This window comes from Vigna unguiculata, chromosome 8 (assembly GCF_037176805.1).
Source record: "Vigna unguiculata cultivar grain cowpea cultivar isolate G323 ecotype 2 chromosome 8, ASM3717680v1, whole genome shotgun sequence".
In the NCBI taxonomy this organism is placed as follows: domain Eukaryota; kingdom Viridiplantae; phylum Streptophyta; class Magnoliopsida; order Fabales; family Fabaceae; genus Vigna; species Vigna unguiculata.
In genome coordinates this window covers 24,197,853-24,218,960 of record NC_140799.1, presented here as the reverse complement: position 1 = coordinate 24,218,960, position 21,108 = coordinate 24,197,853, and the positions used below count along the sequence as shown (strand labels likewise).

Sequence of the window (21,108 nt, the reverse complement as noted above, 5' to 3'; positions counted from 1 at the left end):
CTCTCCAATGGAATGGTCATTGATTGCTTTGTTACAGCAAGACCCTCTCCAATGGAATGGTCATTTATTTCTTTCTTCACATCAAAACCCTCTCCAATGGAATTGTTATTGATTTCTTTGTTACAGCAAGATCCTCTCCAATGGAATGGTCATTTGTTTCTTTCTTTACATCAAGGCCCTCTCCAATGGAATGGTCATTGATTTCTTTGTTACAACCAGACCCTCTCCAATGGAATGGTCATTCATTTCTTTGTTACAGTAAAGTCCTCTCTAATGGAATGGTCATTTATTTTTGTCTTCACATCAAGGCCCTCTCCAATGGAATGGTCATTGATTTCTTTGTTACAACAAGACCCTCTCCAATGGAATGGTCATTTATTTCCTTCTTCACATCAAGGACCTCTCAATTGGAATGGTCATTGATTTCTTTCTTCACATCAAGGCCCCCTCCAATGGAATGTTCATTGATTTCTTTGTTACAGCAAGACCCTCACCAATGGAATGGTCATTCATTTCTTTGTTACAGTAAAACTCTCTCCAATGGAATGGTCATTTATTTCTGTCTTCACATCAAGGCCCTCTCCAATGGAATGGTCTATGATTTCTTTGTTACAACAAGACCATCTTCAATGGAATGGTCCTTTATTTCCTTCTACACATCAAGGCCCTCTCCAATGGAATGGTCATTTATTTCTTTCTTCGCATGAAAGCCCTCTCCAATGGAATTGTTATTGATATTTTTGCCACATCAAGACCCTCTAAAATGGAATGGTCATTGATTTCTTTCTTCACATCAAGGCCCTCTCCAATGGAATGTTCATTGATTTCTTTGTTACAGCAAGACCCTCTCCAATGGAATGATCATTCATTTCTTTGTTACAGTAAAACCCTCTCCAATAGAATGGTCATTTATTTCTGTCTTCACATCAAGGCCCTCTCCAATGGAATGGTCATTGATTTCTTTGTTACAACAAGACCCTCTCCAATGGAATGGTCATTTATTTCCTTCTTCACATCAAGACCCTCTAAAATGGAATGGTCATTGATTTCTTTCTTCACATCAAGGCCCTCTCCAATGGAATGTTCATTGATTTCTTTGTTACAGCAAGACCCTCTCCAATGGAATGATCATTCATTTCTTTGTTACAGTAAAACCCTCTCCAATAGAATGGTCATTTATTTCTGTCTTCACATCAAGGCCCTCTCCAATGGAATGGTCATTGATTTCTTTGTTACAACAAGACCCTCTCCAATGTAATGGTCATTTATTTCTTTCTTCACATCAAGGCACTCTACAATGGAATGTTCATTGATTTCTTTGTTACAGCAAGACCCTCTCCAATGGAATGGTCATTGAACCCTCTCCAATGGAATGGTCATTTATTTCTTTCTTCACATCGAGGCCCTCTCCAATGGAATGGTCATTGATTTCTCTGTTACTGTAGGACCCTCTCCTTTGGAATGGTTGAGTCTGTTTTCTTCTTTGGATCATGACTCTTTTCTTTGAATTGGTCATTGTATATGCTTGGTTTATTTCCTTTAAAACTCAAACGAAATTAGTGTTTTATCTTTACTCATCTTTTACTTTGATAACTTAAGAAAGTTAAAATTTCATATTATTAAGTAAAATCTAAGTAAAGAGGGGCAGTTGTCAATACCCAATTTTGTCTGGGTAACAATAAGAAAAATAATAAACAAAAAAAATTAATTAAAGTTCAATTGAGAAGAATAAATAAATAATTAATAAAATAAAAGAAAGGTAAAAAATATGTTTTAGTTTGAGAAAAAATAAATATCTATGCTTATTTAATTTATTATTATTATTTTTAATTTAATTTAAGTTTGTTTTTTTTATTTATTTATTTGTGCTTTTTATTTTTATTATTACTATTATTTTATTATTACATTATTTTTATTTCTATTATTCTAGTTCCATTTTGTTTTATGTCTCTCATTCTAGTTTAATAAAAAAAAGAAAAAAAAAACAACAAAAGAAAAGCAAAAAACAGCAAAAAGAAAAAAAAGAAAAAGAGAGAAAGCTAGAGGTAACGTAAGGTCTCTTTGTTATCAGACTCATGCCTGCTATGCTATCATGGCTTTTGCATTGGGAATGACTTGTAATAGCTAGCTGGCCATGGTCAGGATAGCTGAAGGAGCCGGAAGCAACATCTGCTCTCAGCCTTAACCCACATCTCGAGATTGGAAGGTGCAGAGAAAAGTGAACAGAAAAAAAAAAGGGAACTACATAAGAGAAACATAACTAAGAGAAAAAACTAAGATTGAGGGGACACAAAAAAAAATAGGAACAGAGAACAAACCCTTGACGAAAAATTGCACCCAATAGGAGGATATAGTGAAAGAGATTTTACAACAAGGTAACGATCTTATCTGCTTAACTTTTGTTGGCTTTGTCTAAGGATGATGCTTGTAAACGTACGCATTCAATTTATTTGATTTTAGCATTGTTGTTATATGTTTACTCTCTTCTATGCTCTCGCAAATTCCTTCGTCACCATTTTTCATTCTCAAACCCATTTGAATCAATCTCGTCATCTTCATCCAACACGCACGAAACCATCATAAACGCCCCCATTTCTCGTCTTGTCTTCATTGCTCACCTGCGTAAAAAACCAAAGAAATAAGACCCAACAATAGAGACCCAAAAATAGAGACCCAAAAAATAAGTAATCCAAAGGTCCGAAAGGGTGAGCACAAGCAATCTCCGATGACATCATCGGCAGCGAGTTGGGTTTCAAACGGAGAAGTGTGGTTGCAGACCCAACGGCGTGGTCATGGCAGCAACTCCAATCTCGATCACCAACAGCGTCGCTAGGGGGGCTCTGTTCGGTTTTAGAGAGCTCGCGAGTTAGGAAGGACGAGCCCCTTGTTCGCACCGGCGGCGCCGACGATTCCCTCGACGGCGATGGCAGGGCCGACGACGGCCTTGAAGCGGCGGGAGGAAGCTTATGGAGACATTGTTGGGCAGCAACGAGAGTGATTGTCTCGCACGCGGGAAAGAAACGAAGCACGAGGATTTGGGGAGTTGGTTTCTCGCCAGTGACGACTCCGGTGGTGGCTGGCGTCGACGGCTGCATGTCTCGCCGGCGGGACCTTCGACGGCAGCGTGGTGGCATGATGGCGTGGCGTGGTGGCGTAGTAGCATGGTGGTGCGATGACTACGGAAGAAAGAGAAACAGAAATAAACCCTTTAGGGTTTCTGATCTCTTAATAATAATAATAATAATAATAATAAGAGGTTGGGTTTAGGCTGGAAGCCAGACCCATCTTTACTTCAAACACTCTTGTCTTTAATCCCTACACACCCCTTTTTTTGTTTCTGCACACCCATTGTTTTTTTATCTCGCACCCCTGTTTTAATTTTACTGTGAGTACCCCTGATGTTTACTAACCTCGCACCCCTGCCATACCTTTTTCATGTTTTACTTCACGCACCCCGTCTTTAATCCTAGCACACGCCTTTTTTGTCTTTGTGCACCCTTTTTTTTATCTCACACCCCTGTTTTAATTTTACTGTGAGTACCCCCTGATGTTTACTAACCTCGCACCCTTGCCATACTTGTTTCATGTTTTACTTCGCGCACCCTCGTCTTTAATCCTTGCATACCCCCTTTTTTGTCTCTACACACCCCCTTTTTTTATCTCGCACCCCTGTTTTAATTTTTCTGTGAGTAACCCCTGAGGTTTACTGACCTCGCACCCCTACCACACTTTTTTCATGTTTTACTTCGTGCACCACCATAATTGATAACCTTGCACCCTTGTTTATGTTTATCTTGTTTTGGGCCTGTGTTTTATGTTTACTTCATGCACCTCACACACATTACTCATGCACCCTACTATTGTTTTTTTTTTTACTTTTATCCTCTTTTTTTTTGTTATTAATTTGTTTTTCTCCAAAAAAAAGAGAAAACAAAATGTTTTAAATTATAAAAATTACAAAAAAAATAGAAAAAATCTAAAAAATGAAAAATGTTCTCTTTTGCTTTATTGTGTCTGTCTGATCGCCCGCACCGTAAGACACTCATTTTCAAATATACCAAAATAGTTTAGTTTCTCTTTTAGTGTCTGTCTGACCATTCGCGTCGTGTGACACATGTTTTCAAGTAATTCAAAATACCAAAAAAATTATATAAAATTTCAAACTATAAAAACATCAACGTTTTTAAACAAAGATATCTTTTTAAGAACTACGATATCCTTGATTCTCCATTGTGAGATACGTAGGAGCAAGGTCAGTCCTTGTCAAGTTCACCTCCAAAAAATCAAATTATTTTTCAAATAGTTTTTTTAAATATCTTTTCAAGAACTACGTAACCCTGATTTCTCACTTCAAAATGAGAATGTGTAGGACTAAGGTCAATCCTTGTCGGGCCAAAAAATTAAAAAAGTATATTTTTGTTTCTTTTTAGCATTTTTGTCTTATTTTTTTTTTTTTGGAAAATTAACATTTTGAAAACCACATCGACTTTACATTTTTAATTAAAGGTACCACCCTCGAGCGGGCGCGTAGGGTGCTAGCACCTTCCCTACGCGTTACCGACTCCTGAACACAAAAATTTGGTTTATCCGCAAACTTGTCTTATTTTCATGGATTTCCATAGTTTTCCAAAAATAACTATGGTGACGACTCCAAATCTCTTTTAAAAACACATTTTCTTTTTTGTTTCGCCTTCCCGTTGCGATTCCGATTGCGACACCATCCCTTAAAGTGGTGTGCTTCCTTCCTCCATTATTCCATCCCATTCTCTTTTCCATCTTCGATCTTTTTTTCAAGTCATTTATGTTCTTATGTTCATTGTTTATGCTACTTTATGTTTATTTTCTTGTCATTTTGTTCTTTTCTTTGTTATATTGAATCCATCTTCTCTTCTCCCTCTTAGAGTCTCTATAAAGTGAATCTTTAGGTCTAGATAACCTTGTTATCTTGATGTTCAGTGGGGATTGTTAGTGAAAAGTGGCTCTAGAAGAGGGGAGACGAATAAAGCTCGTAGATATTTTCAAATTGTTTCGTGCAGGCATAATATAATCAAATTAAACTTAAGAGTAAGACAAAGAAGATTGCACATGAGAATTTATACTGGTTCACCTTCATTTGAGGTTATGTTTATCCTCTTAAACAACATGTTTAAGAAGTTCACTAATCAACACCTTTGACTAGTACGAGTATTAACCTTTCTAGGTTACAACGAGTTTAACCTTTTTAGTTATCACGAGTATAACCTTCTCCAGGTTACAAGTTTAACCTCTCTAGGTATCATATCTCAACCTCCCCCTAAGATCAAGAACTTTCAATTACAACAAAGATAATCTCTCACACAAAAGAGTCACAATAATGCTCACAGGGTTCAATTCACACAATGAAGAATTTACAATGGTACAATCAACCCAATATCACTCTCTCTATAAGAGAGATATGACAATGTATATGCTTACACTATTCTCACTTTTCTTTCCTATTTTGATATATGACAACTGTCAACACCCAATTTCGTTCGGGTAAGTAAAAAATTATTTCTAAAATAACCAAAAATAAGTGTTAATTAAAAAAATAAAAATAAATTATCTTACAAAAATTAATAATAATAAAATGGATTAAAAAAAATTATTATTAATTATTAATTGTTTTTTGTTTTTTTTAATTAAAATAAAAAATCAGAAATAAAAAATTAAAAATTAAAAATAATAAAATAAAATAAAAAACAGTTTTAAAAATTGGAGTAACGGTTTCTCATGGTTTCAACTTTCTCCCACTGTTGCTCACGACATCCTCTAATGCACTCGTGACATCATTTGGGGATCACTGATTCATTCTTGAAAAGAAGGAGAACCCTCGCACCACCAATCCATTATTCTTGAGGATCTTCTCACTAACACGTTAATCCATCATGAATTACCTTTTGCATCCATTTACACAACTTCTATGAAAAACAATCTTCATTCAATCATTCTTCATACAAACCATAGTCAACAAGTTAAAACCTCTATCGTGTCCAATTTTGGAAAGCATAAATTAGGAACAGAGACCGATAGAACCAAAACAGAGGGCGTAAAAAAAATCAAAACACAGAAGTAGTTGATGAGTGCGTATTTTTGCACTCATTTAATGTTTAATTCTAGGTATTTAATTGAATTTTTGTGCTTAAAGATTGAAAAAAGAGAGAGCAACAAGCAATAAATGAAAAGGAGTTGTTTTTGAAGTTATGCTCCATTATTCTTCCTACATTATTATTTCAAAAATCCTAAAATTTTTCCAACCTTGGCCCCGTTATAACCTGTGAAAAGTCCTCATGATTTTTGATTGCATATTTTCTGAAAGTTTTTGAATATTAGAATCTTGTTAAGTATTAGGAGTGTTTACTTGCATGAGTATTTTGAGTGAAAACACAAGCCAAAACACTTGAGAGAATTTTGGTGAGAAAATACACATTTAACTTGAGTACTTTCTTTCATAATTGATTGTCTTGTGAATTCAAAAGATTAACTCATGTGTGAAAAATAGAATCTTTCTGTTTGTATATACATGATAATTTAATCTCTAGAAGATTGATTTGTCTCAAGTAAGGTTCATTCCTTTGATCCAGTGTTGATGTGAAATAAAATACCTCAGAATAAAGTTTTGAAATTGCTCAATGTTGCCCAGGAGTGCAAAAGGATAAGTGTGTGGTTATGATGAGTGCGTATTTTTGCACTCATTTAATGTTTAATTCTAGGTATTTAATTGAATTTTTGTGCTTAAAGATTGATTTAATTGGGATTTCCTATAATTGGGTTTATTGAACATGAGATACAAAAACATGTTAAAAATAGCTTTTTAGTTGCATAAATGTTCTTTGGATATTTTGAGGTGTGTTAGTGCAGCTACAGCTATGTTGAGCTCATGGAGGTGTGGAAATAAATTGATTAAAGCTTCATGACACCTTAAAGATAAATCCAAGAATAAGAAATTATCAAAAACACAAAAATCCAAGCCAAGCATTGCATGAAGACAGCAAGAAAAGCTTGAAAAAGTGAATAAGTTTGGCTAAACCAAGAAGAGAGGAACAAAAAAAATTGGACCTTGCGGTTTTCTTTATCTTTATGATAGAAGATAATTTGGGAAAAATATATCTTTAGATATTTTATTTGATATTTTTAAATAATTATATTATTTAATTATATCATAAAATATTAAAAGATAATAACTACCAAATCTTTTTAAATATGACAATATCTTCTTGAATCTTTTTAGTTCCATAACAAACAAATATATCTTGAAGATATTGGATTATTTAGAAGATAATTTAAGGAGATTGCAATGGGTTGATTTGGAAAATTAATACAAATACTAATTGGTAATAATATATCATATATCTTTAATTAATTAATTTAATTATATTAGATATTGATATTATCAACCAATTATATTTGTCAAATAGTCTATATCTCTCCAAATATTTTTAAATATTTATATTTATCTTTATCTTTATATTTATTTTAAAAAGATATTTGAGAGATTTTAGCAACAGAAAAGCCCAGTCCAATTCCTTTATAAAGAGACTAAGGGAGAAGTAGAAAAAACAAGCTTGGGACTTCGAAGTTTTGGAACCCTTAGGGGTGCCTAATTTCGTTTCCTTTCTCTCTCTTTTCTTCTCTCTATTCTTCTTTTGTATTCAATGGATTGCTAAACTTCTTGGGTTGATTCCATTGTAATTTCATTATGGATTTTGAGGTTAGAATGAATTAATTTTTTTGTTCTTTTTATTATTGTTGAGGTTTTAATTCATCTATGTCTTTTACCTTTGAATCTCGTAAAAAGTAATGATTTTAAATCTATATGTATGTTGATCATATGAGTTCAAGGGTTTTTAAATTTAATTGAGACTTTACTTTGATTTTATTTAGAAACTTTCATGTGATTAAATGAGTTTTTACCAATAATTGAGACTTTACTTTGGTTAAAGGTATTTACTCTAATGAAAATTAATCGAGACTTTACTTTGATTAATTAAGCTTTTTATTTGGTGAGGAGATTAAAGAATAGACATGATTAGGCATAGTAAAATTTGATTGAGATTGTACTTTGATTGAATTCACTATGGATAATCTAAAGTTCTCACTTTTAATTGAGACTGTACTTTGGTTAAAAGTGAGAACGCCAACAAATTAATTAAGACTTTACATTGATTAATTTGCAAATCTACAACAATAATTAATTGAGCAATAATCTTTAGATAACCGATGATGAATCTATTTTGAAAAAGCAATGGAATCAATCTATTTTCTTTACTATTGTTTTTATTTCTTTTTATCTTTTAAATTTTATTTCTATCTTTGTTTATCTGAATCCCCTATATTTTTTATTTTATTTGACTAACCGCTTTGTATAGTTTTATAAGAACTAATTTATTAAAAATCAATTCCGTGTTCGTTGGGAGACGACTTTGGGTTAGTTTACCCTTTCTATTTTGTTGACTACTTTCTTAACAATACTGAAGTTGTTATAGATAAGTAGTATTAATTTGAACGCGTCAACGACAACGTTATCAGAGTGCATCAAGAGAATCGAAGAATCGTAGTGAAGGTATGTTGTGAATTCTTGTTCCCATTTTGGGTGTTTAAACTTGTAAAGTGAATTAAAGAGCCAGTATACAATGTTCTAGTTTCTTCCTTTTTTTTATTACAATTACAAATGATCACAAATAAGAACAAAAATAAAATTGAATGGGAAGGAAAGATTGGGTTACAAGAGTTTGAAATAGAAGGAGTTTTAGAGTGTGGTTTTCTTTATGGTTTGGGCCACCGCATGAAGAGGAATTGTAGGGCGCTCACAATTAGAACATGCTACCAACGTTTTGGAGTGAAAGAGTAGTGTTTTTCAATTTTCGTTGTAGCAGTGCCACCATAGTCTTGGTGAAACAACGGTGCCTCTAATTTGATGGACTTTGGTGGCACGTTCTGATGCTACTGTCAATGTGACAATGAAACATATTGTTAGAAAGCATGTGGTGGCTAGTCATCGTGAAGAGGTTTGATTGTTGATAAGAAACGTAACTCTAGAACAAGAGAGAAGAGGGGTGGCGCTCATAGGGGATGGCGACGTCGTTCGAATGTCGCGGTGGTGCGAACAACAACGTCTTGACGGCATCGGAGTGGCACGGTGTTGGCTAGGCAGAGACGATGCGAATAGGGGTTGTGCCATTATGTGTTGCGCGACTGAGAGAGGAAAAGTGATGGCCAACACTGCCATTGGGGGTGTGATGAAGGATTGACCCCAACCAAGGATGAAGGCACATGCTTAAGAAGACTAAGCATGTTTAGAAAGGAAGTTCACTAATCCTTCATCCCTTTCATTTGTGTTTGTTATTTTTGATTCCCTAAGTTGACTTAGTTGAATCAACTTTAGTTGACTTATTGACCTTTGACTAGGTTTGACTTGTTGACTATAGTTGACTTGACTTAAGCCAACATGCTAATCTATGTTTATTTGCTTTGTAGGTTAATTAGGAGTAAGAAAGCAATGCTAGGTGGCACATGATGATTGGGGAGCATAAATGATGTGGATGAGAGAGTAAAGAAAAGGCATAAAGCATAAAGTAAAAGGCATAAAACAAGTGTACCTATATACCTTTGGTCTCCTTTGTTTTTAGCACACTTTGGCCACTTTTTGGAGACATATGAGACACATTCTTTGTCTCCTTTTGTGCTAGAACGAAATTCGCCTTGCACACACCATAGTTGGCTCTTTTGTCTCTCATTTTTGTAACCTTATTTGACCTAGTTTCTAGAAGCTAGGGTTAGGTTTTTGTAGAGGCATCCTTAGGTATCTTTTATTTGCTTAGAGGCCCCTAAACTCTTCTATATAAGGGGTGCTCCTAGACATGTAAAAGGGTTGAACATTTTGAAGTAAAAACACTCTTGTGTCTCAACCATTTGTGAGAGTTTCCTCCCTTGGGAGTGAATACTTTTAAGCCTTATCTTGCATAGCAAGTGGCGGCACACATCCACTCATCTTCAAGGTTGTCATGGCTTCTAGCCTAGCCTTGTAGTGGCGTGCTTCTCACATTTTTTACCATTTCTTTCTTTCCATTTTATGTTTTCTTCTTCCTTTAATTATTCTTGGTTTTCTATGGTTTATGTGCTTTCCATTTCCTTTTTGTTTTGAATCAATCCATCATCTTCTTCTCTTGAGCTTTGTGAAAGGAACCTTCACATCTAGATAGCTTGCTATCTTAATGTCCAGTGGGGATTTCACTTAGCTTTCTTAATCAACTCACACCATATTCAATAATCTTAAAAAGGAACAAGATAATCCTTCATCAAGGTGGCACAATAATGGTGGCCATTTGATGTTTATGGTTGATAAAATGGGAAGTAGTGTTTTAATTTTTGAGGAATTAATGAGAAAGCTCTAAGGGTTTGGCAGATTTAAATCACTTTGTGCACCCCCATAATTTAATTTTCATACATCTGCAGATTTGCTTAATAATTGGGCCATTTAATTTATTTATTCTTTCTTCATGCATTCCCCAATGTAATAACTCTCGATCCCTTTGCATTTTTTGTTTCATGCTTATTGCTTTTACTTCATATCCTTGCATTTTCATTAAGCACACACTTCACTTCTTTAATTTTGTTTGTGGACTTATGTACTTCCTTGCACCACGTCCTTTTCCTATGTTCACTCCATTCTCATTTGTGTAGTTTTCCTTATTGCACCCACATACTCACTTATCCACTCTCATTTTCTCTTTCCAAATTTACCTTTTTTTAATTAAATCTCACATTTCAATCATATAATTTTCTAAAAATATTTTTCATTGAAATAAAAATTAAAATAGTTTTCAAAAATGATAAAAATTTAAAATTACTTTCTTTATTTTTTTCTTTTAGTGTCTAATCGAACGTTTGCGTCGCAGGACACTTCTTTTTAAAATAAAAAATTATAAAAATTGTTTTGGGGTCTAATCTGTAACATCCCTAAGGTATATTACTTTAAATAATTTAAAAAAATGCAGAAGAAGAAAAAAAACACAAATTTATTAATTATCAAACCTCATTTATAACAGTACTTCCCCAATAATGCGGAAAATTAAAACCATATAATCACATTCATTATAAATATTCGCAATTAAAATTTATTACAGACCATAAAATAATTGAAATGGCAAACTGTTTAAAATACATTGAAATATCAAAACTATAAAAAGTCTTCTGAGTCCCCATGTAATTCCGCTCTCCAAACTCAAACATCTCCTGGCTCACTTGTCAAATCATCTGCTCCCAGATAACAAGTTATCTGATCATCATCACACACAAACAGATAGAGTGAGTTATGCATATATATATATATATATATATATATATATATATATATATATATATATATATATATATATATATATATATTTATATATGACACCCATTCCCAAAAAGGTTTTACGTAATTATCTTATCCTTTCAAATTACCCATCCATGACCTCAAAGTCCTTCATGAGTCATATGCATGAAACTAGGTCTTGGGACTTTACTGTGCCCCCACGAAACTATCACTTTCGTGGCCCCACCCTACGAGCTTATCCCACTAGTAGTCCTTCCCCACAGACTCCTCTCCTGTAGCAAAACATCTAAGCCTTCCTCACTTGAACCTAGGCACGCACACAATCACCATACAATGGACTCCTCGTCCAATAGAAACCGACGGGAACATAATTGTTCATTGCCCATCGTGCGACCAACACATGTAATCACCATACTAAGGACTTCTCGCCCATTAGCAGCCGACGGGAACTAACCAGTTCCATGCCCATCATGCGTCCCACCACCAAGCACATCCCAAACCCCTATTGGACTTAGTCCATCAAGCCCAAACACAAAGGTACATAAACTTAGTCCTTCAAGTCCACTGATCACAACAACAACCAATTTCATAGCAGCTAATTCGCCTGACGCAGCCTATATGCCGCTAGGCGAAATCTAAACAAACCGCCTGGCGCACCAATCTCTGCCGCCAGGCGCCACTTACGTTCAGTGACCACTGTCACTGTTTTAGTTGTCTTCAGCCTGGTGGCTCGCCCCGCGTCGCCAAGCATTATACCAGTAGTGCAGTGATACTGGTGTTTGGCACACTCAACAGGCCTTAATCGCCCCCCTTCCCCCGAATCAACTCATACATAGATTATCGTACATTCATACTTAAACAACCTCAATCCATTTCTTATGACAGAATTTTCAAAGCATCACAATTCATGGTTTCACAACCAAATCATGCATGTACATCAACATTATGTGAGTAACAATTAATTCATTCTTTTATCTGTTAATACATGTTAACCCTATTAGTAAGTAAACAACCCATGGGACATGTAATGATAATTCAACTTACAGTCTGCCATACTCAATCAAAGAACCCTTTTAGCCTTTTCATGCATTTTATCCCATTCAACTCATCCCTATACCTACTAACATTTAACTCCCTGACAAGTTTCAAATTAATACATCCTTTGCCAACCCCATTCATGCAGAAATCACTAGCAAAGCCCCGAAGAATGCCAATTGTAGAATCAACTCAGAATGCCCGCTGCCTGATGTGTCGTCGCCAACGCCAATTGTAGAATCAACTCAGAGTGCCCACTGCTTGATGTGTCGCTTGGCGACGATCCAGGTGCTGCCAAGCGGTGCACGACAATCTGGGTTCTGCCCACATTCCTCCTGCACCAGTCGTGACCCCAATTATAGTACCAACTTTCATTCTGACATATTCTCACATGAAACATTATACATGGGTTCATACTTTATTTAGATTAACCTCATTTCCATAACAAAACAGTGCACCAAACATAATCATCATCCTTGCTTATTCATTTATATCCCCAACATGAACCCTAGATACCAATTTCATTCAAGAACTCATAACGCATCACACATTCATACAATATCAGTCCTATCAACACATAACACACAACAATTTTTGTATTTTTATGCAAGGCCTAATCCAAGTAGTACAAAATCACAGAAAACAAGCAAGCAAAACAACGGGCCAAGCCAGTTCCGCCAGGCCGTTCATGGAGGAAAACCCAGGAATGGGTTCTGGAACATGCGTCGCCTGGTGGGTCATTCAACGCCGCTAGGCAGTTTTTGGAGATTTCCAGAAACTCGACGAAATCCAGACGAAAAATGACAGGCAACGAATCAAGGTCATCAAGCATATCACATAATCATTCAATTAATATTAAAACATAGAGTGAAACTCCCCTAACCTAAATTTCCTTACTTAAGAGTGGACACTTGAGAATTTCCTTGGATCACCAATGGTCTCCCTTTGACTGTCCTCCAAACCAGTACCTTTGCCACACCCAACCTCATGTTTCTCCTCTGTAATAATACTCCTCACTATTCTCAAAATGGCAGACTCAAAAGTGCTCTCATTCTCCCTCAATTCTCCCCTTTAATGGTACTTTAATGATGGTTTATTAGCAAAAACGAAATTTCCTTAAAACTTAGTTTTAATTATCATTCAATTGGCTATTCTATTTGGTTTTCCAGCACCATTGGCTGCTCCTTTAGCTAGGGTTTCCCTTGCCCCTTCACATTCATGCCAAAAACTAAAATTAGCAAAAAGAAAATAAGTTTAGGTTCACCATGGTTTGAACCCATAACCATTCAATCACAAAGCAATTGCACAACCAATTCAACCAAATCATATTTCATGATAATTCATTAATCTTAATATTATATTATTACTCTCCATGACCATATCATCTTATTAAAATAATAATAGATTAAATATCACAAAAAGGCATATAGAGGATTTAAACCCAAATCCTCTCACACAAGTACTCTCAACCATTTGAGCTAGTACTTTTCCACGTCATAACATTTCGCATTAAATGTCTTAATGGCTTCTACTACCCGAATTTATTAAATAATTATTTAATTAATTATTTAAATCTCTCGGGTCTTACATAATCGACCGCTCACGTCGAACGACACTTGTTTTTAAAATACAAAAATTATAAAAATAGTTTTGGTGTCTAATCGACCATTCGCATTGTACGACACTTCTTTTTAAAATACAAAAATTATAAAAATAGTTTTGGTGTCTAATCGATCGCTCGCGTCGTACGATACTCCTTTTCAAAATATAAAAATTATAAAAATGTTTTGGTGTCTAATCGACCGCTCGCGTGGCACAACACTCCCTTTCAAAAATACAAAGTATAAAAAATGATTTTGGTGTCAACCCGGCGCACGCGTCGCATGACACTTATTTTCAAGAATGTCAAAAGATAACTTTAAAAAATTAAATATTCTAATCAAGTTTTGTCAAGAACTACGTGATCCTTGATTCTCCATTGTGAATGGAGATACGTAAGAGTAGGGCAAGTCCTTGTCAGGTTCACTTCCCAAAAAATCAAAAGGTTTTCAAATCATTTTCAAATAGTTTTACAAAGAACTACGTAGTCTTGATTTCTCATTTTAATGACAATACGTAGGACCAAGGTTAATCCTTGTTGGGTCCTTTTCACTCAAAAAATATATTTGTTCAATTTATTTTCTTATTTTTGGGAAAAATAAATATTATAAAATAATACATCTCTTTCGTAAATTTAGTTAAAGGTACCACCTTTGGGCGGGTACTGTAGGGTGTTAATACCTTTCCTATGCGTAACCGACTCCCGAACCCTAAATATGGTTTTCGCAGACTTTATTTTAATTTTATGGTTTTCCATAACTTTCCAGAATAAACTATGGTGGCGACTTCAAATCTTTTTTTCAAATTAATTTATTTTTTAGTTCGCCGTTCCGTCACGATTTAAGTTGCGACAACAACATTTCAGTATGTTTCTCAAGTCTAAGTCTTCTTCTTCTTCTTCTTCTTGGCCTTGGTATATATAGTTGTATTGAACCACTTGACCGTTGATGTAGAACTAATTTTGTATTTCTTAATATCTTCTTCCTTATTCACTTGAAAGTTCTGAATATTGCTTTCTGCGTATTTTGCTTCATGTGAGTTATCTCTTCTTTCCTTTCTTATAATTCTTCAATTCGAATTTCATCATTCTATAAATGATATTACCATTATAATTTATTCTTAAATATTCTTTTGCATTCTTTTATCTGCAAAGTATTTCCCTTGTTGGTGATTGGTTAAAAATAATATGATAATATTCAAAATGTTCTTTCTTAGGCTTAATCAATGGCCTTTTCTTCACACGTATCTTCATATATCTTTGATATTTCTTCAATCAGAATATCTTCAATAAAAGTTGAGTCTTGTTGTGCAATCCTCTTGACTTGATCATCTTGATAATTATCTGATAGATTTCATCCTCTAATTCAACATTCAGATTTCATTGATCAATTCATGATTGATCACTGTATCACCTTGTGATTTGATACTTTTCTTTTGCACCATCTGAACTCAATTTGTCTCATGATTGTCATTGCTTAACTTGTCTAGTCACTTTTTCTTTAGAATATTCTAATGAAAGCACTTGTATGATAAATGTATTCAACATTCAACATATTGAGTTGACTTTAACTCGTTTAATAGTTTTGCTTTGACTTATCTGACATCTTGCGTTGACTCGTCTAACATTTGTACATGTTGACTCGTCTAGTTAATGATTGAGTCTAAGTGAGTCTACGTTGTAGAATGCGACTGGTGACCTTTGTCGTCTAATGCTTGTTTTGACTCATCTACTCCTTTGTTGAAGTCTAGTGCTTTGCCACTTTTATGTTGACTTGTATGGTCAACACTATTTCACTTTACTCGTCTAGTGGTTTTCCTTGTGTTTTAATTATTCTTTCTTTCCTTCTTTTTATTTATTCTCCAGTCTTCGCGATTTAATTCATAAATTACCTTGTAATATAGAGACGTGTAATTTGATAAGATCTTAAATATATTCTTCCTGTCTTCTCCTTTGGAGTTTTACTCATTTGTCATACACCGTATATGATATTTCTTCTTTTGATTTCTTTCTCGTTTTAACTTCTCTACTTGAATCTTTTTCAAATGAATTCTTCAAGTAATCTTCCTTGTAATCCTTCATTTGTAAGATATCCTTTGTTGAAGCTTTTGTATGATTGAATATTTTTTGAATTTTATATGTTCAAAATAAATGTGATTGTTTATAAAACATTTCTATAATCGTTTGACAATTATTTTAATTTCAAAAATATAATTTCTTTTACAAAATTCTTTAATTAAAATTTAATTATCCAAAGATAATTTTAAACATTGTGACTTCTTTCAATAATTTTGATTCTAAATAATTAGATAAAAATATTAATTCAAATATTCAATCAGTAATTAAATAAAAGAAATAATTTAGCCAAAATAATGCAGCTCTTTCAGACGCGTCTAAAGCATATAGTCGTCTAATAGCTTCAATTGAGCTTGTTATTCTTCTTTTCTACTTGTTTAGTCTAATCTTTATATTTTGCTTGTTCTATGCTAATTATGCTTTTGGCAAATCTTGCTTGAAAATCATGAACACACATTAGATAATCAATTATATAATCACAATTTATATAACATATAATCAGTATGTCATTTAATCAATATATAGTATAATGATTGCTTACTTTGATTTCTCTTCATTTGGTCCTTGCATAAGTATATTGCACAATTTAACACCTCTAGGGCTTTCATATGCGAGACTAAAAATATTATATGAATAACCATATATATCCTCATTTTCATATGATGTTTGTTATCATCAAAATCAATAAGACCTTTCTTCATACTGTATAGCATTTTGTTGTCATCAAAACCACTTAGACATTTTATTTAGAGGATTATCAAAGATGGTGTCGCTATGAATGATTGAAATTTTGAGGTTCAATTATAGGTATTTTCATGCTCAGAAAACCTTGGTTTTTCAAGGTACTGATGTGCCTTAGTGTGGGAAGCTTTGGTGGACTAGAATATATTAAGTGGAAAGTATTTGCAAGAGAAGTTTTAATGTCATTTTAGTGCAGCAGAGGTAATGTGCCAGATGTTAATATACTAGATTGGGGGTCATTCCACAAGCTTGATTGAGTTATTTTACAATGGTAGAGCACTTAGTAAATCCTAGACTTGAATAGAGGAATTGGAAATTGTGAAGTATAGGTATGTAATATTCTATGAGAGTTGCGGACTACTAAGAAATTAACCTTGATTGGAGAAGTTATACCTCGAATTTTGGGAAGTATATTAGAATGAACTCAATATGTTTTGGGTGCAAAAACCAATAGAATTTCGCTACTGATATAGCGCTTGGCAGCACGGGTATGTGCGCCAAACGATAGGAACACCAGGGGTGTCCCTGCACTACATGGCACTTGGCGGCAAGGTGTGCTCCGCCAGGCGATAGACCCTACAATAGTGGGTCTGTGAGAGCCTGGTGCTTGGCGACGAGGAGGTCCCGCTAGGCAGTCTGTGCCGGTTTCGCCTGGCGGCACTTAGGCTGCGCTAGGCGATAATGTTGTAGGTATCTAACTTGCGTGAGTTGTTATACGCATTGATGTGGACTTGGTTCAAGAGATATTGTTCCATGAGCGAGTAGGTTCATGGATGGTGGTGAACACGTGATGATATGAGCGGGAAGGTTCATATCTTGTTCCGTGTGGGGATACGAGCGAGGTAGGTTCGTATGTTCCGTGCTCACACTTGAGAGATGCTGTGTGTGGAGAGGTATGTAGCTTGTGGATCACGTGTGTTGGACTATGGGCGGGCAGGTCTGTATTGTAGGACTACAAGCGCTGGAGGTTCGTAGAGCAGAACTACGAGCGAGGAGATTCGTAGAGGTAGGACCACAAGCGGGTAGGTTCGTGTGAGCATCATAAATCTTGAGTCCAAGGCTAACTACTTGTGTGATTTGAAGGTTGAAAAGCCTTGGGGTATTAAGGTCTTGGCCAAGAAATATTTAGAATCAAATAGCTGGGTTTTTTATTATTTTATTAATTTATGTGTCAATTTATTATGAGCTCACCCTTTCTGTTTGTGATTGGCGATGATCGTGTGATTCATTACACGGGAGCAGATGATGCTACAAGTGATGCTGCTGACTTATAGTAAATTATGTCGATTGATTTTCTATTTTTATTGATTTATTTTAATTAAGTAATTTCCAGTAGGGACGTTACACAAGCAACCATATGTAAGGACAACTTTGATATATGAAAGTAAACAACGTTTCTGCTTTGCGCCTTTCGAAGTTCATCTTCATCATCGAGAGTTATCGCTGTCGTTAAGCGATCAAATTACCACTACTTAACTATAGCAACTTCAGTACTGCCAAGTTAGTAGTGAACAAACTAGATAGGGTTAAGCTAACCCTGAGTCGTCTCTCAATGAATACGGAATTGATTTCAAATATTTGATTCTTATAAAAATCTATCCTAATGCAATTAAACCTAGTAACTGTGAAAATATAGGGTTTTAATATGCAAAAGAATGAATGTCACGCAAATAAAAGATTGTAAACATAATAATAGTAAATAGGTCAATTCCACTACTTTTTCAAAATAGATCCATCATCGATTATCTAGAGATTATTGTTAAATTAATTATTTTTGTTGATTTACAAATCAATCAATGTAAAGTCTCAATTCATTTGTTGGCATTCTCACTTTTAATCAAAGTACAGTCTCAATTAAAAGTGAGAATTTTTAGATTATCCAGAGTAAATTCAATCAAAGTACAGTCTCAATTAAATTTTACTATGCCTAATCATGTCTATTCCTTTGTTTCCTCACCAAATAGAAAAATTAATTAATCAAAGTAAAGTCTTAACTAATTTTAGTTAAAGTGATTACCTTTAATCAAAGTAAAGTCTCAATTATTGGCAAAAAACTTATTTAATCACATGAAAGTTTATAAATAAAATCAAAGTAAAGTCTCAATTGAATTTAAAAACCATTTAACTCATATGATTAGCATGCGTGTAGATTTAAAATCATTATTTTCTATTCAATTAAGAAGCAAAGGACATAGATAAACAAAAACCACAACAATAATCTAAAGAACAAATACATTAATTCATCAAACCTCAAAATCCAGTTAAGAAATTACAATGGAATCAACCTTAAAAGCTTAGCCCTCCATGGATTGGATGGAATACATGATAAATGATGAATGAAAGAAAAATAAAAGGAATGGAAGAACAAGAGATGTGATGGATGGTAGCTGCCAAAACCAGAGAGTTGTTAACTCTCCTTTCTTCTACTCCCTTAGGTCTCTTTATATAGGTAGTGTTTGGAATTAGACTTTATCTTTTCTGTTCCTGAAATATTTTATCTTTATTTAATTAATTAGCAACATAATTTTTGTCCAATTTCCAATTTTGATCCTCTTATTTGACCATTTTTGCAATATTGACCAAAATTGACTATTTGACTATTTGACTGCGCAATGATAGACTGACATGCGCTAGTGCGCTTTCTCTCTCCAGAATTAGGGTTTTCGCTGTAGTACAATGTTTGAGCATCGTTTAGCAATGGAGGCTGTTGCAATAGCTTTGTGTTTTCTAGGTGAGTGGTGGTCTTGTGGTTGCTCCGACGAGTGTAAGACCCACGAAATTTAATTAATTAATAAATACGGGTAGTAGAAGCCTTTATGGCATTAAATTCTGATTGGTATGACATGGAAAAGTACTAGCTCAAGTGGTTGAGAGTACTTTGATTGTGTGAGAGGACTTGGGTTTGAGTCCTATGTATGTCATTTATGTGTTATTTAATTATTCTTGTTTTAATCATATGATTAATCACGTTCTCATGACATAATGCTTGAATTATATTAGTTAGCATGAAACATGAATGGGCATGATGGTTTAGCATTGACTTGGTATTGGTGTGGTTATGGGTTCAAACCTTGGAGAACCCAAATTAAACTTTATTTTTGGTACTTTTTAGGTTAGGAGAAGGGTTTTGCAAGGTTGAAACTGCACACAGAGAATAGGACACGAAAATTGGAGAGTGGTGAGGTTTGAGTGCAGAATTAAGGCTGATTGGAGGGAGGACTAAGAGAACTTTGGGTGAGCAAAGAAGAACATTGGGAATTCTCAAACTTTTAGCAAGGAAGCCAGGTTAGGGGAGTTTTCACGTTAGCTTTTATGTATGAGCATGAATTGTATAGTGTTGATATGAATTGTATGCATTATTATAGTGTTGTTCGTGTTTTTCTGGGTTTCTAGAAATTTCCAGAAACCGCCTGGCGGGCTGTTCATAGCCGCTAGGTGGCACATGCGTTGTGGCTTAAGTCTGGGTTCCTGAAGAGGAACCGCCTGGCAGTAAGCTCTCGACCACTAGGCCACATATACCAGTTTTACCTAATTTCTTGGGTTTTTATGAAGGGCCTAGCGGTGGTGAATGACCCGCTAGGCGACGCGAGCTATACTAGTTCGATTTTGATGTTTGCTGGGTTCTAGGATGATTTTATCGGAGGGAAAGTCAGTTTACGTTGCGAAGGGATAAATTACTGTCAAAATTCATGGAGTTTCGCATAATTAAGACCTAATTAAGATAGAACAGTGGTCACATATTTTTAGGGATTGACATAGTTGGGAATTTTGTTGATTGAGGTACCTCTAGTGTGTAATTGCATTATAATCACTATTGGAATAATTATGATGGAATATGGTGTTTATGATGTTGTAATTGAGTGTCCAATTGGAGGAAACTGGAAAGAGAAGGGCAAAAAAGGGGTAGGAGCGTGCGGATAGAAGTAACAGAACCTGGTATTTTTCCCAAGACTGATGCACCGCCTAGCGGGTTATAGTGGGTCGCCAGGCGGCAGCGCGGCATTCAGAAGCATCTTGTGAATTATGAAGTGCACTGGGTTCAGGCTAGTTGCTGTGAACGTTTGATATATAATGGCATTGATTGATTAAATGATCACGAGGCCCTTACGTTGTTCCTAGACTTGATGAATAAGTTGTGAAGGGAAATGGGATTATAATTGATTACTAGGCTATGAGCATATAGGAATAAATCTGGTGTTATATTAGGAAACCTTAGAATTATGAAATCAGTAATCTAACCATTTTGATATTATTTATATTAGAGTGATGTTAGGTCGAAGTGGAGAATTGGTGTTACTGGGACTTGTCAAATTGGAAGGAA

The 21,108-nt window shown here is 34.8% G+C and overlaps 1 long non-coding RNA gene across 1 annotated transcript; it reads right to left on the bottom strand.

Moving 5' to 3' along the window:
* Window positions 1-1,935: 1,935 nt before the first annotated feature.
* Window positions 1,936-3,255, bottom strand: LOC114195338 (uncharacterized). Its single transcript, XR_003606468.2, has 2 exons — window positions 2,714-3,255; window positions 1,936-2,618 (listed from the first exon to the last, which is right to left on the bottom strand). It is a non-coding gene; the product is annotated as an uncharacterized LOC114195338 (long non-coding RNA).
* Between the last annotated feature and the right edge of the window lie 17,853 nt (window positions 3,256-21,108).